This window comes from Vicugna pacos, unplaced genomic scaffold (assembly GCF_048564905.1).
Source record: "Vicugna pacos unplaced genomic scaffold, VicPac4 scaffold_19, whole genome shotgun sequence".
NCBI lineage: Eukaryota > Metazoa > Chordata > Mammalia > Artiodactyla > Camelidae > Vicugna > Vicugna pacos.
In genome coordinates, this window is record NW_027328740.1 from 23,041,432 (window position 1) to 23,057,803 (window position 16,372).

The 16,372-nt window shown below is 33.9% G+C and overlaps 1 pseudogene; it reads right to left on the reverse strand.

The window, feature by feature from the left end:
• Nucleotides 1–15,707, reverse strand: part of LOC140693381 (heat shock transcription factor, Y-linked-like) — a 55,197-nt pseudogene extending 39,490 nt beyond the window's left edge.
• Between the last annotated feature and the right edge of the window lie 665 nt (nt 15,708–16,372).

Consider the following 16,372-nt stretch of genomic DNA (forward strand, 5'->3'; position numbering starts at 1 on the left):
TTTTCACATGAATCACACTAAATGTAGATTCCTTTGTGTAGTATGGTTGTTTCAAACACATTGTTTCACATCTTCAATGTAAGAGATCATTTAATTTCTTTGGATCAGTTTTTATTTCCTTTATCAATGTTTCCTGTTTTTTAATGTATAGGTTTTCACCATATTTGTTAACTTCATTTGTATGTGTTCTTTACATATATATATTATTATATACATTATACACATAAACTCGATTCCTACACAAATACAGCAGGCAGAAGGCAGTGGCAAGACATATTCAAAGTCCTGAAGGAAAGAAAGCTGTAATCTAAGATACTTTATCAAACAAGGCTAACTTTTAGAAGAGTAGGAGAGATAAATAACTTCCACACAAGTAAATACTTAAGAATTTAGCAAGAGAAGATGAAATATAGAAAGATCTACTCTAAATAAACAGAAGCAGGATGCTATAGAAAAGAGAAAGGCATAATTAGAAAGGCAATATCTACATTGACTTACAACAGAATAAATATGATGTTGTATTAGAGGACATCAAAATTTTTAAGAGTCACAGAGTGAAGCAGGAAAATACAGAGTGTTTTCCTCTTGTTTCTGTTCTCTTTAGGATGGGTTTGAGTTTGTATTCTTATCAGATAAAATAAATAAATATAGTACGGGTCAATATACATACAAAACAAAGTAACCATAAGTCAAAAGCATACAATGAAGTCACAAAGCCAAAAAGAAACCAAGATAATAAAAGAAAACTTATCAAGCCACAAAAACAAAAAGAAATGAACAAAAAGAATATACCAAATCAACTGGAGAATGAAGTTCAATATGGAAATAAACACTAGTCTAGCAATAATTATCGCAAATGTTAATGACTTATCAATATAATCAAAAGATATATATTATAAGATGGAATAATATAACAAGAACGTATATTATGAAGCATAGAAGAGACCCACTTTAGTAAGAGGAACACGCATCAATTGAAAGTCAGAAGGTGGAAAAATATATTCCATGCAAACGCACATGACAATAAAGCAGGACTAGCAGTATAGACTTCACTCAAAGAGACTTTACAAAAAAGGCCAAAGAAAAAGATAAACGCGGACATGATAAAATGATTAAAGAAGCAAATCAAAATGAGGGTATTATACTCATTAAGATATATGCCCTCAATATAGGAGCACTTTAATATATAAAGCAAACACTAATAGATAAAAAAAGAGAAATCCCTGGGAACACAATCAAAGTAGGAGACTATAATTTCCCATTACCATCACTGGACTGGTCTTTCACACAGAAAATTAATAAGGGAACAAAGATACTAAAGTACATTATAAAATAATTGGAGATGCTTGATATATTCAAAAGAGTGCTTATTCCCAAAACAGAATATAAATTCTTTTCCTGTGCACAAGGTATGTTTTCTATGAAAGGTTATGTAATCAGGCACAGAAGAAGCCTCAAAAAATTTAAGAAGATAAAAATTATTTTAAGCATCTTTTCTGAGTATAATACCATGAAACTAGAAATCAATAACAGAAAAACTGGGAGAAAAAAAGACAGCATCCAGATTAAAAAATATGGTACTAAAACAAGGGGTGGAGGTGATGAAGTAAAAGAAGAAATTAAAAAATATCTTGAGAAATATGACAAAACACTACACAAAGTCTATGGAATACTGTTAAAGCAGGCTTAAGAGGGAAGTTCATAGTGACAAGGCCCTCCTCAAAATAGAAGAACAATTTCAAAATATAATTTAACATTCAATGTAAACTAATAAAGAAAAGAAGTGCAAACAAAACCAAAAGTCCACAGAAAGAGGGAAAAAATAAAGATCAAGGGAGAAATAATTAAAATAGAGATTAAAAAAAGAAAAAAATTAATCAATCTCTTTTTTGAAATAGTAAACAAAATTGACAAATCTCTGGACAGGCTCACCAACAAGAAGTGAAAACACAAATAATATTAGAAATGAAAATGGAGAAACTACAAAGAGTACAAGAAATTTACCAAATATCATAAGGGAATACCATGAGTAACTGTATGGAAACAAACTGGATAACCAGGAAGAAATGGAGAAGTTTTTGGAAACATTCAGCCCACCAATATTGCATCAAGGAGAAATTAGTCATTTGAACAGACAGATCACAAGAAATGGAATAGAATCATCAATAAAATAAAAAACCTCTGCAAAAAAATTTCAAAACCAAATAGCTTCACTGCGGAATTTGACCAAACATACAAAGAAAAATCCATACCAGTCCTCCTCAAACTTTTCCAAAAGATTGATATGGAGAGAGTACTCCCAAAGTCACACCATAAGGTCAACATCAACCTGATACCAAAACCACAATAACACACTACCCCAAAAAGAAATCTATAGGCCAATATCTTTGATAAACAAAGAAGTAAAAGTCCTTGAGAAATTATTAACAAACCGAATTCAAAAGCATGTAAAAAAAGATCATGCACCATGGACAAGTTAGGTTCATCCCAGGAACACGCGGATGGTTGAACATATGCAAATCGATCTATCAATTGTGATACACCGTATCAACAAAAGAGAAGACAAAAACGATATGATCATCTCAGTAGATGCAGAAAAAGCATTTGATAAAATTTAACACCTATTTGCAATAAAAGTTCTTATCACAGTAGGCAGAGTTCAACCATATCTCAACATAATGAAAGCTATTTACAACAAACATATAGACAGCATAATACTCAATGGTGAAAAACTGGAAATCTTCCCACAAAAACCTGAGAGAAGACAAGGATGCCCGTTTTCACAATTACAATTCTATATAGTCTTGGAATTACTAGCCACAACGATCAGGTAAGAAAAAGGAATAAAAGTATTCAGACTGGAAAAGAAAAGGTAAAATTGTCACAATATGCAAACATGTCACTATATATAGAAAACTGTAAAAGCTTCACAAAAATATACTTAGGCTAAAAAGGAACTGGGCAAGGTAGCCAGATTAATGTACAAAAACCAATTACATTTCTTTACACTAACATTGAATCAAGGGGAAAAGAAATTATAGAAACCACCCTTTTTATAACTGCACCCAAAATTTTAAAATGCTTAAGAATAACTCTGACTAAGTTGGTGAATGACTTATACATGGAGAAAAAGAAAACACTGATTGAGGAAATCAAGAAAGATTTGAAGAATTGAAAAGATCCCCAATGGTCTCGTAATGGAAGAAATAATATTGTTAAAATGGCCATACTACCCAAGGCAATCCACAGATTAAATCTGAGTTCCTATCAAATTATTCATAACATTTCTTTTTAGGACTGAAACAAATGATCATAAGATTTATATAGATACAATAAAGATCCATAATTTCCAAAAGAATATTGAAGACAAATTAAGAGGCTGGAGGAATAACCTGCCTGGTCTCCATAAACTATTGCAGAGCTACAATAATCAAAATGTCATGATACACGTACAGAAACAGGCATATGGTCCAATGGAACAGAAGAGAGGGCCTAGGAATAAATCTACAGGTCTATGTTGAATTAATCTTTGACAGAGTAGCCAAGAATATGACAGACAAAAGACCATCTCTTCACCAACTGATGTTGGGAAAGCTGGATAGCGGCATGCAGAGCAATGGAGTTAGAACAATCCTTCACTCCATACACAAGAATAAACTCAAAATGACTTGAAGACTTAAATGTAAGAGAAGACAAAGTAAATCTCCTAGAAGAAAATATACGCAAAACACTCTGAGACAAATCGCAGCAATGATCCCCTAGAACAGCCTACCCAGGTAATGGATGTAAGAGCAAAATTAATAAATAGAACCTAATTAAACTTATAAGCTTTTGCACAGCAAAGGGAACCATAAACAAAGCAAAATGACAACCTACAGAATTAAAGAAAATATTTAGAATTGATGCAACTGACAAAGGCTAAATTCCAAAATATAAAGAGTTCATACAAACTAATAGTAATACATAAAAAAAAACAAGAAACCCAATTTGAAAATGGGCAGAAGCCCTAAACAAGCTATTCTCCGTTAGAGACATACAAATGCCATACAGATATATGAAAAAAAAATTGTTCACAATAAATATCAGAGAAGGGCAATTCAAAACTATAATGAAGTATCACCTCACAATATTCACAATGGCCATCATTCAAAAGTCCACAGACAATAAATGCTTGGGAAGCTGTGGAGAAAGGGAAACCTCCTACACTGTTGTTAGGAATGTAGTTTGGTGCAGTAACTGTGGAAAACAGGATGGGGATTCCTCAAAAGAATAAAAATAGACTTAACATATGATCCAGCAATCTCACTTCTGGGTATATAACAAAGAGAACCCTAATTCAAAACGTCATCTGCACCCCAATGTTCTTAGCAGTGCTATATACAACAGCCACGACATGCAAGCACCCTAATTGTCCAACAATAGATAACAGTATACAGGATTTATGCCATATTTATGCAATGGAAAAATATTGTGCCATAAAAAATGATAAAACAATGATATTTGCAGCAAAATGAATGTCCCCAATAAGTGTCATTCTAATTGAAGTAAGCCAGAAAGAGAAAGAAAAATAATACATGACATGATATATGTAGAACCTTAAAAAAAATTTGAATGAGAACACTATGATTTCATCTACAAAACTGAAACACACTTGCAGATCTAATTAATAATCTTATGGTTACTTCTGAAAGGGGATAGTAGAGGATATATTTGGGAGCTGTAGATTTATAAATGTTTTCCGCTATATATAAAAATAGATATTTTCAAAATTTCTTTTGTATGACACATGGCAGTATGTTAAATATTGTGAAGTTAACTTTAATAGGCACACAAGTATACGCATGAAGTTTTACACTGTGCTATACACCACAGTTTGACACATTGTAAATGGCAGTACTTCAATGATAAATAAATGAATAAATAAGTAAATCAGAAAGTAAGAAAGAAAGTAAATAAATAAATAAATAAATAAATAATATTTAATTATAATAGAAATACAAATATTCACACTACTTAACTTTAAACATCAAGAATCTAGGAGAAAACAGAAAGAATAAAGATGAAAATTGAATGAATGAGATTAAGGCTAATAACAAGAGAAACATTTGAAAAGATAGAAAAAATTCCTAAGTCTGTTTGTTTTAAACATAATGTGGACAAACTTATAGTTTGGTGAATAAAATAAAGACTCAAATGAAATTATAAATAAAAGAGAAGATATTACAACTGATGTAGAGATGCATAGCATCATAAGAAATTACCACAAGCCAACAATTTGAATGACCTAGAACAAAAGACAAATTCCCAGAAACATATGTCTTCCAATACTGAATCAAGAAGAAATTATAAAGTTAAATAGAGCAAAAATGTGTATGAGTAAATAAGTAATCCAAACCTCCCAAACCAGAAAATATTTACAAGATGACTTCACTGGTGAATTCTGTGATACATTTGAAGAAAATTTCTCAACAATTCTTCCCCAAACCATCCAAGAATTTGAAGGGTGTGAAAGTATCCAAACTTGTTTTATGATGCCAGCTTTATTTGCATAACAATGCTATAAAGGACATTATATGCAAAATATAGAATATTATTCCTGATGTATGTGCCAAATTTCTCAGCAAAATACAAGCAAAATGAATTCAACAACACATTTAATGTATCATACACATACACGAGTAAAGGGATTTTTCCCTGTATTTAAGGATACTTCAAAATATTCAAATCAATAAAGGTGACATGCCACACTAATAGAATGAGAAATAAAACTCACATAATCATCTCAATAGGTGCAGAAAGAGCATTGTATATAATGCAACATCCTTTTAACATAATCCTAACAAATTAAATTAACAGTCAGTAGCACGATATCATATACACACAAACACTGTGTGGACAGAAGTGGAGCAGTTCTCTGTTTATTGATTCTTAGAAAAAGGGTATATATGGCACATGCACAATGCCTCACATATCATCTAAGTTACAACTATGTTAATAATCTTAAGCTATTTATGTCCCCATGCTCCCACAGTAATCACAGAATGTTAGATGATCAAGGATTGTTTTAAAGTTCATCACGGAACTACATTAAGTAAGCCATCTCTTATCCAGCTGGCTGTGCATGTCTAAGGTTGTCGTCCTCTGAGGATCTTACTCAGCATAGGCTCTCCATCCATCCATACTTGATACATTGAGTAGGCCATTTCTTATCCAGCCTGGATATGTGACATTCCTCAGAGCTTGTTTGTCAATTAAGCCCATGGGCTTATTCTCTAGAGCATTCAGACAGGGTCCTACAAACACAAAATCCCTTGACAGAAAAATGTATGAAGAAAATTTGATGTTTATATGCAATGGAATCAATACTTTGCATTCCTATCAACAGTGTCCACGGTGTTTCATTTTCCCCACAATCTCACTGACATCTATTAGTTTTCTTATTAATGAGAGCCTTCTGACTTGTGTGAGGTATTGTCTCATTTTTGGTTTATGACTTTCCTAATAATTTATAACTCTGAACATATTTTCATGTGTCATTTAGCCAACTGTATGTTTTCTACAGAAAATTGATTCAGATCTATATATTTAGTTCCTATGGCATTTTTTTAATTGGATTGTTTGGTCTTTTTCATTGTTGTGTATGTGTTTAACATATATTAGATATTAACACTTGATAGGAAAATATCACTTGCAAATATATTCTCCCATTGTGTTGGTTGACTTTTCATTTTATTGAACATTTCTTCTGCAGTGTAAATCTGTTTAGACTGATACAATCATATTTTGTTAGTTTTGCTTCTGCTTCCTTTGCCAGAGGAGACATTTGAAGAAGCAAATTAAGTCAAGTGTACTTCTTATATTTACCCTAAGATTCTTTGTTTTCAGGTTTTATGTTTTATATGCCCAGGAGTGGGATTGCTGTGTCATATGATAGGTCTATTTTTATTATTTAAAGGAACTTCCATACTGTTTCCAAAGTGGTTGCACCAATTTTCATTCCCAACAACAGCGTTGGAGTGTCCCTTTTTCTCAACAACCTCCACAGTCTTTATTATTTGTAGACATTTTGATGACAACCCTTCTAACTAATGTGAGGTAAAACATTATCTTATGTTTATCTTGCCTTTGTATAATGATTAGCAATGTGAGCTTGTTTTTATGTTCCTGTTTGTCATCTGTGTGTCTTTTTTAGAGAATTGTCTTCTGCTCATTTTCTGGCTGATCTGTTTGTAGATTTTTGAAATGGAGATGTATGAACGATGTGGGTATTTTAGAAATTATCCTCTTTTTGATTGCATTGTTTCCTAATGTTTTCTCCCATTTGGAAGTTCATCTTCTCATTCTGTTTATTTTGTTGTGTAGAAGGATTTATGTTTAACTAGGACCTATTTGATCATTTTGCTTTTATTGTTTTCAGCTTGGGACAGTGACATAGGAAAGTTTTACTACAATTTATCTATTTTTTTCCTATGTTAGTTTCCAGGAGTTTATTGTGTCATGTATTAGATTCAGATTTTAAAATATTTTGACTTTATTTTTGTACAGTGTGTAGGAGTGTTCTAATTTCATTGATTTACATGTAGATATCTAGCTTTCTCAACATCACTTGCTGAATGCTGTCTTTTAATCATTGTATATTTTTTCCTTTGTCATTATTTAGTTGACCATAGGTGTGATGTTTTATTTCTGCCTCTGTGTTCTGTTCCAGTGAGATAAATGTTTGTTTGTTTTCCAGATCTTTGCTGTTTTGATTACTGTATTATTGTAATAAAATCTGAGATCTGGGAGGGTTATGGATTATGCCCCCAACTTTGTTCTTTTTCTTGATTGTTCCTTTTGCAGTTCTGGATCATTTGCACTTAATTACAAATCTTAGGACTGTTTTAATTTCTGTGGAAAATATCACGTATTTCGATCTGAATCACTTTATATCTGAAGACATCTTTTGTAGTATGTATGTTTAACAATATTAATTGCTCTAAACTAAGACCTTGAGATTTCTTTCCATTTCTTTGCATCATCTTCAGATTTATTTTTCAGTGTCCTTTCGATTTTATTATCTTGTTTTTTTATAGGTTTTTCATTTTTTGATCTGATTTCATATGGATTTTTTTAAATTATGGAATATTTCATTGTTAGTGTAAAAAAATGTGACAGTTTTTGTATATCAATCATGAATCATGCAAGTTTGTTAAATGTCTTTATTTGTTTTTGTTGTTTTGCTGTGGAGAATCTTTAGGGTTCTCTATATAGATTTTTATGTCCTCTAAAATAATAACAGTTGTAGTTCATTCAATCCAACTTGAATAATTTTTTTCTCTTCTGATTGCTGTTGCTAGGACTTCCCATACTGTGTTTAATAGAAATGGTGAGAGTGGCATCCTGGTAGTATTTCTTAATTTGGCTTGATTTTTTTCACGTTTTCATATTATGTTGTCTGTGGTTCTGTAATAAATGACTTTAGATATGTTGAGATATATTTTCTGAATCCTACTATGTTAAGAGTTTGTATTGCTGTTTTTGTTGTTGTTGTTGTTGTTGTTGTTGCTGTTGTTGCTGTTCTAATGAATAAATTTTGAAATTTGTGAAATGCTTTTGATGGATTTATTGGAATAACCATGTCATTTTCTCTTTTAGTTTTGTTAATGTGGTGTATCAAACTGATTGATTTGTGAATGTTGAACTTCTCTTGTAACCCTGCAATAAATCCAAGTTGATCATGGTGTATGATTCATTTTTGGTATTGCTGGATTTAGTTTGCTAGTAATATTTTGTAGAATACTTGCATCTAAATCTATCAAATATATTGGCTTAAATTTGTCTTTGCCCATACTTCGTTTGTTGGTTTTGCTATAAGGGTGTTGAAATCTTCATAGAATTAATTTGGGGATTTCCCACATCTTCAATATTTTTGAATAGTTTGAAGAGTATAAGCCCTGCTTTGTATTTTTGTACAGTTCTCCACGGGAGCTGTTTAAATCTGAACTAATATTTAATGATTTTTTTAAATGCAGAATATTTCTTTCTTCTAGTAATCAGTTTGTTCAAATTATTTGTTTCTCCTTATCTCTGTCTCTTTCTAGACATTTGTCTATTTCTTCTAAGTTGTCATTGGCATATGTTATTGGCATATAATTGTTGACAAAATGAACACTTATTTGTATATCTGAGGGAACAATTGTTATTTCTCTTCTTTTATTTCTGACTTTATTTCTTTGGTGCTTTTCTCTTTTGTTCATGATGCACCTGGCTAGAGGTTTTATGATTTTGTTCATCTTAAAAAGAAAACATAAAACAAAATGATTGGTTTTACTACACGTTGCAGAGTTACTTTTCCTCTATAATTTATATATGCACCTGTAATATTTAGGATCATGATTTTTCTTTTTTTTTACTTTTTTTATTGGTTTTAAGTCTTTTTACAAAGTTGTCACCAATTCCAGCATAGAGCACAATTTTTCAGTTACAATGAATATAGATAAATTTGTTGTCCCATTTTTTCTTCTGTGAGCTGCCACAAGATCTTTTATATATTTCCCTGTCTTATACACTACAATCCTGTTTATCTATTCTATAATTTTGACCTCCAAGTCTATCTCTCCCCACCCTCCGACCCCTGGGCAACCTAAACATTGTATTCTATGTCTGTGAGTTTATTTCTTTTTTGAGTATGTGCTTTTTTTGATTTGTTTGTTTTGTTTTTAGATTCCACTGATAAGCCATCTCATATGGTATTTTTCTTTCTATTTGTGGTTTACTTCACTTAGACTGATTTTCTCCAGGAGCATCCATGTTGCTGAAAATGGCATTATGTTGTCGGTGTATATGGCTGAATTGTATTCCATTGTATAAATATAACACCTATTCTTTATTCGGTCAACTGTCGATGGACAGTTAGGCTGTTTCCATGTCTTGGCTATTGTAAATTTTGCTGGCTATGAACATTGGGGTTCAAGTGTCATCCTGAAATAGGGTTCCTTCTGGATTTATGCCCAGGAGTGGAATTCCTGTTTCTTATGATATGTCTATTCCTAGGCTTTTGAAGAATCTCCATTCTGTTTTCCACAGTGGCTGCACCAGACTGCATTGCCACCAGAAGTGAAGACGGTTCCCTTTCCTCCACAGCCTCTCCAGCATTTATCATTTGTGGATTTTTGAATGATGGCCATTCTGACTGCTGTGAGGTGATACCTCACTGTAGTTTTGATTTGCATTTCTCTGATTATCAGTGATATTGAGCACTTTCTGATGTGTCTTTTGATCATTTGTATGTCTTCCTAGGAGAATCGCTTGTTTAGGTTTTCTGCCCATTTTTGGATTGCGTTGTTTATTTTTTCTTATTCAGTTGGATGAGCTGCTTATATACTCTGAAGATCAAGCCTTTGTTGGTTTCATATGCAAATTATTTTCCCATTCCGTAGGTTGTCTTTTTGTTTTACTTCTGATTTCTATACTGTGCAGAGGCTTGTAAGTTTCATTACGTCTCAATTGTTTATTCTGGCTTTTATTTCTTCTACAAGACGATTTTTGAGACTTATGCCAGATAACGTTTTGCCTATATTTTCCTAAAGGAAGTTTATTGTATCTTGCCTTATGTTTAAGTCTTTGATCCATTCTGAGTTTATTTTTGTGTATGGTGTTCTAGATTCATTGGGAGTGTTCTAGCTTCATTGATTTACATGCTGCTGTCCAGTTTTCCCAACAGAATTTGCTGAAGGGACTGTCTCAATTCCATTGTATTTTCTTTAGTTTATCGAAGATTAATTGACCAAAAGTTTGTGGGTTCATTTCTGGTGTCTCTATTCTGTTCCATTGAATTATATGTGTGTTTTCCTACCAATAAAGTGCTGTCATGGTGACTGTAGCTCTATAGTATTATCTGAATCATTAGCATAATTATATGCCAATGATTTTTGAACCTTAATCTTGTAACCTGCTACCTTGCTGAATTCTTCGATCAGCTGTAGTAGATTTTGTCTGGATCTTGCCGGGTTTTCTATATGTAGTAACATATTTTCTGCATATAGTGAGACTTTTATCTCTTCTTTCCAATTTGCATTCCTATAAATTCTCTCCCTTGTTTGATTGCTGGGCCTTGGACTTCCAAGATTATATTGAGTTGGAGTGGTGATAGTGTGCATCCTTGTCTTGTCCCAGATTTTAGTTGGAAAATTTTGACTTTCTCACCGTTGAGTACTATGTTGGCTGTAGTTCTGTTTTCTATTGCTTTCATGATGCTGAAATAAGTTCCCTCTATGCCTTGTTTGGTGAGATTTTTTATCATATGTGGGTGTTGAATTTTACCAAATGCTTTTCCTGCTTATATTGAGAGGATCATGTGATTTTGGTCCTTTCTCTTGTTGATGTGATGTATTACACTGCTTAATTTCTATATGTTGAACCACCCCTGTGTCCCTGGCATGATCCCCAATTGGTCATGAAGTATAATCTTTTATCTGTGTTGTTGGATTCTATTTGCTACTATTTTGGTGAGGATATTGGCGTCTGTGCTCATCAGTGATATTGGGCTATAATCCCCTTTTTTGGTAGTGTCTTTGCCTGGTTGTGGTATCTGGGTGATTGTGGCTTCATAGAATGACTTTGGGAGTGTTCCTTCCTTTTCAGTCTTCTGGAAGAGTTTGAGAAGGAATGGTATGAGTTCTTCTTTGTAAGTTTTGTAGAATTCTTCAGTGAATCCGTGCGGTCCTGGACTGCTATTTGTAGGGAGGTTTTACATTACTATTTTGATTTCATTTCTAGTGCACTGCTTGTTCAAGGGGTCAGTTTCTTCTTGATTCAGTCTTGGTGGACAGTATGTTTCCAGAAGGTTGTCCATCTCCTGTAGGTTATCCAGTTTATGTCCATATAATATTAATAATATTTTTGTATGATATTCGGTATTTCTTCTTTATTTGTTGTAATTTTTCCATTCTCCTTCCTTATTTTGCTAATTTGTGCTCTCTCTCTTTTCTTTTATTTGAGTTTGGACAGAGGTTTGTCAATTTTACTTTCTTTTTCGAAATACCAGTTTTTGGATTCGTTGAATTTTTCCCTATAGTGTTTTTAATCTGTATTTTACTTATTTCCTCCCCAATATTTATGATTACTTTACTTCTGTTGCCTCGTGTGATTTTTTGTTCTTTTTCTAGTGCATTCTGCTGTGGGTTAAATTGTTTATTTGTGATTGTTCTTCTTTTTTGAGGAAGGCCCCTATCGCTATAAACTCCTCTCTCCACACTGGTTTTGCTGTGTCCCATAAATTTTGTGTGGTTTTGCTTTCATTTTCTTTTGTCTCAAGGTACTTTTTCATTTCAGCTTTGATTTCTTCATTAAACCATTGTTTTTTTAATAAAATATTTTTTAATCTCCAAGTTTTCCTTTTGTTCCCTTTTGGTTCTCCATTGTTGATTTCTAGCTTCAATGCATTGTTGTCAGTAAACTTGCTTGAGGTAATTTCAATCTTCATAAAATTGCTGAGGTTTTTTTGTGCCCAAGTACATCATGAATCCTGGAAAATATTCCACGTGCACTTCAAAAGAATGTATATCCTATTTTGTGGGGGGTGCATTGCTCTGAAAATATCCACCAAGTCTAATATTTGTATTTTATTATTTAACTTCTCTGTTGCCTAATTTATTTTCTGTCTCGATGATCTGTCCAGTGATGTTAATGCAGTGTTGAAATCTACAAATATACATCCCCCTTTAAATCTGTTAGTAATTATTTTATGTACTTATTTGCTCCTCTATTTGGTGCATATGTATTAACGAGTGTGCTATCGTCATATTGTATCACTCCTTCAATCACTATAAAATGTCCTTCTTTATCTTACTTTATGGCCTTTGTTTTAAAGAGTATTTTGTCTGCAATCAGTACTGCAACACCTGCTTGTTTGGCTTTTCCAATTTTATGGAATACACTTTTCCATCATTTCACTCTCAATCTATATGTGTCCTTCTCTCTGAAGTGGGTCTCCTGTATGCAGCATATTGAAGGTTTTTGCTTTCTTATCCAACATGCCACTCTATGACTTTCAACTGGAGCCTTTAGTCCATTAACATTTATTTTAGTTGATGATAGGTTTGAGTTTATTGCCATTTTCAACTTATTTTCCAGGTGATTTAGTATTTCCTCTTTGTTCCTTTCATCTTCCTTTTATGGTTAGGTAATTTTCCTTTGTATTATCATGAGTTTTATTTAGTTTTAGTGACTCCCTGATAAGTTTTGCTTTCTTGTTACTCTTTTTTATAAGTCTTTTAGACCATTATTATAACTGCTTTTATTAAACTGATAGTAACATGATCTCAAACCCATCTTACCAAGAACAAAAAATTTTAAAAAGAAAGAAAAAAAAATTCTCTATTTTCCTTCCTCCCTCTCCCACTCTCAATGATTTGTATGTCTTGTTTTAAAATTTTGTGTTTATTTTATTTGTAATTCATGAGTTGTCACCTTTCTAGCTGTGAGTTTCACATTTCTGTAGCATTCTGCTTCTTTTCTTTTTAGAGGAGACCTTTCAATATTTCCTTTAGCATGGGTCTAGTGTTGCTAATCTCTTGTAGCTTTTTCTTGTCTGTGAAATTCTTTATGTCTCCTTCTACCATAAAGGATAGCCTTGCTGGTTAAAGTATCCTATGGTATATCATTTTTTTCATTCAGGATTTTGAGTATATCTTGTCACTCCCTTCTGACCTGTAGAAATTGTGTAGTGAAATCAGCTGGAAGCCTTCTGAGCATTTCCTTGTAACTCACTATTTGATATGATCTTGTTGCCTTTAGGATCATTTCTTTATCCTTGACTCTGGCCATCTTAATTATATGTCTTCCTGTGGGTGTGCTTGGGTTCTTCTTGTTTGGGACACTGAGCTTCCTGTACTTGTATATCTGATTCCTTCTTTAAGTTTGGAAAGTTCTCAGTCATGAATTTTTCAAACACCTTTACAATCCCCTTTGATCTCCCCTCCCCTTCTGGGACTTCTACCACGCCAAGTTTGGCATGCTTTCTATTATCACATAGGTCTCTTGTGCTTTTTTCATTTGTTTCTCTTTGTTTCTCTTGTAGATCTTCTAATTGGGTGCTTTATATTGTCCTGTCTTCTTAGTCACTAATTCATTCCTCTGTGTTATCTAGTCAGCTTTGTGACTCCTTTAGAGCATTCCTCATCTCAGTGAACGAGTTTATCTATTCTACTCGGCTCTTCCTTATTGCTTCCATTTCATTTTTGACATATTTTTATCTCTAAACACTATCTCTTTTATTTCCTTCAGTACTTTGATCACTTCTTTTTTGAAATATTGATCTACTAAGATATCAGTGTCTATTTACTGATCATACTTTCTTGGGATTTCTACTGTTCTTTTAATTGGGAATGGTTTCTCTGCTCCTTCGTCTTGCTCCTACCTCTCTGGCAATGTGGTTTTTGTAGTATCAGTTAACTAGTGTGGTCCTAAAGGAGTTTATCTACCTAATGCCTATGTAATAATACATGTTAGAAAAGAGAAAAGAGAGAGAGAGAGATAAAGAATTTTAAAGAAGGGATAAATAAATGTTTGAAGACATTGTATAATGAATAATAGAAAAGCAAGCTGAAACAGAGACTTGAAAAATATTAATAATAAAAATATTTTTAATTATTTCATAGGATTATAATGGGGGTATATATAATTGTATAAGAATTAGAAATTAGGAGAGTAATAGAAAATGGAACCTGTAAAAACTGATTAAAACAAGAGGGTTGTCAGTGTCCTCCTGGTGACTGTGTACTTTTAATGTGAAGTCTTTCTGTATTCATCCTGTTTTGGAAGCTCATCTTCCTGTTCCAGAGGCCCTCCATTGGAGCCCTCATCTGTGCTGCTCCCAGGGCATGTTGGCAAGCAGATCGCTCCTAAACCCAACACTGGGTCAGGTGCAGCTCTCTTTACTCTGGGCTGTCTTGTCACTGCCCTGCCTGATGCTGCAGTCAGATGTTGCACACTGACCAGTAAGGATTGGGCATCACGCCCTCTCCCAGCACCATCGTCAGAGGCTGCATTCCAGCAGAAAATGTGGGGGCCACCCGCCCCCTCAGTGTGCCAACCACTCTGAAGCTCTGTGACACTGTACGCTCTGCCTTGGGTTTGCACAACAGAAGTGGGCTGAGGGAAGACTGAGGGACTGCCCTGTCCATGGTCTGGGCCAAAATCCAGCTCCTTGTTTTCTTGGCAGACAAGTTCCCTGAGGAACCATTACAGTAGGATCCTATGTGCCTCATGGTATAGACAAATCTCCGTCTGACACTTGCGGCTTCTAATTCCTTAGGTGTAGATGCAGTTTTTGCCACACTGCTGCCTGGGCGCAAAGCACCAGAGGCTATGGAGACTGTGTCTGAGCCCCAGCTCTCTTCACCTAGAAACGTTTGTGGATTTTCAGAGATGGGGAATGCAACCTTCCCCCCACAGGGCACATCTGTGCTGTTGTTTTATGGACGGCCCAGGTTGTTCTGCCCTGTGCACCCACAACCATGGCACAAAGCCCACACCATTCCCCCAGGCTGCCACAGTGCAGCCATCCCCATCTACCACCCAGCTCGGGCAGCATGGCCCTGTCCTCAGTTTCCAGGCTACATCATTTGCTGGGCCTCACAGAGTTCCTCTGTGACTGTTTATCATAGTTCTGTTAGTCAACTTATACTTTGTACACGTCCAAGACTTGAATGCTCCCCCTCCATCCTACCGAAATCTCAGTTGTAGAGAGGAGACTTAGTGAATGAGCACCAGTCCTTCTTTGCTTCTCCCTCCCCGAGGTACCTGTCCCACTCTGTTTTGCCTTTTCTTCTTTCTTTCTTATTTTCTACTGCCAGATTTTTTGCATCTTTATCTATTGAAGAGGACAATGTACTGTCAGAGTTCTGCAGGTTCTCTTGTTAGCTTAGTGGGTCTGTGGATGTGAGTCTTGGTGCATTTGTGGGAAAGGGTGAGCTAAGAGCATCTTTTTGCTCCACCATCTTTGCCTCCCCCCAAAAAATTCTCACTTTATGGTGGAAGATAAACATAGTCTGGAAATAAATGGAAAAGGTATACCATGGAATTGACAAGAAAGTGCAGATAGCAATGCTCAAATCATACAAAATACATTTTAAAATAAGGGCCAAAATGAAAGAGATATGAGATAATATAAAGAAATTTACATCAAGAAAAAAATTTGGGAATTACGTTCAGTAAATTATATATGGCCCAACAGCATAGATCCTAAATATAAAAAGAAATTTTAGTAGACATGAAAGAATTAATTCATTATAAAACAATAATAGTAGATGAGTTTAACACCTCACTCTTCTGATGATCAGATCATTCAGAAAGAATATCTGTTAGAAAACAGAGGTCTTAATTGCAT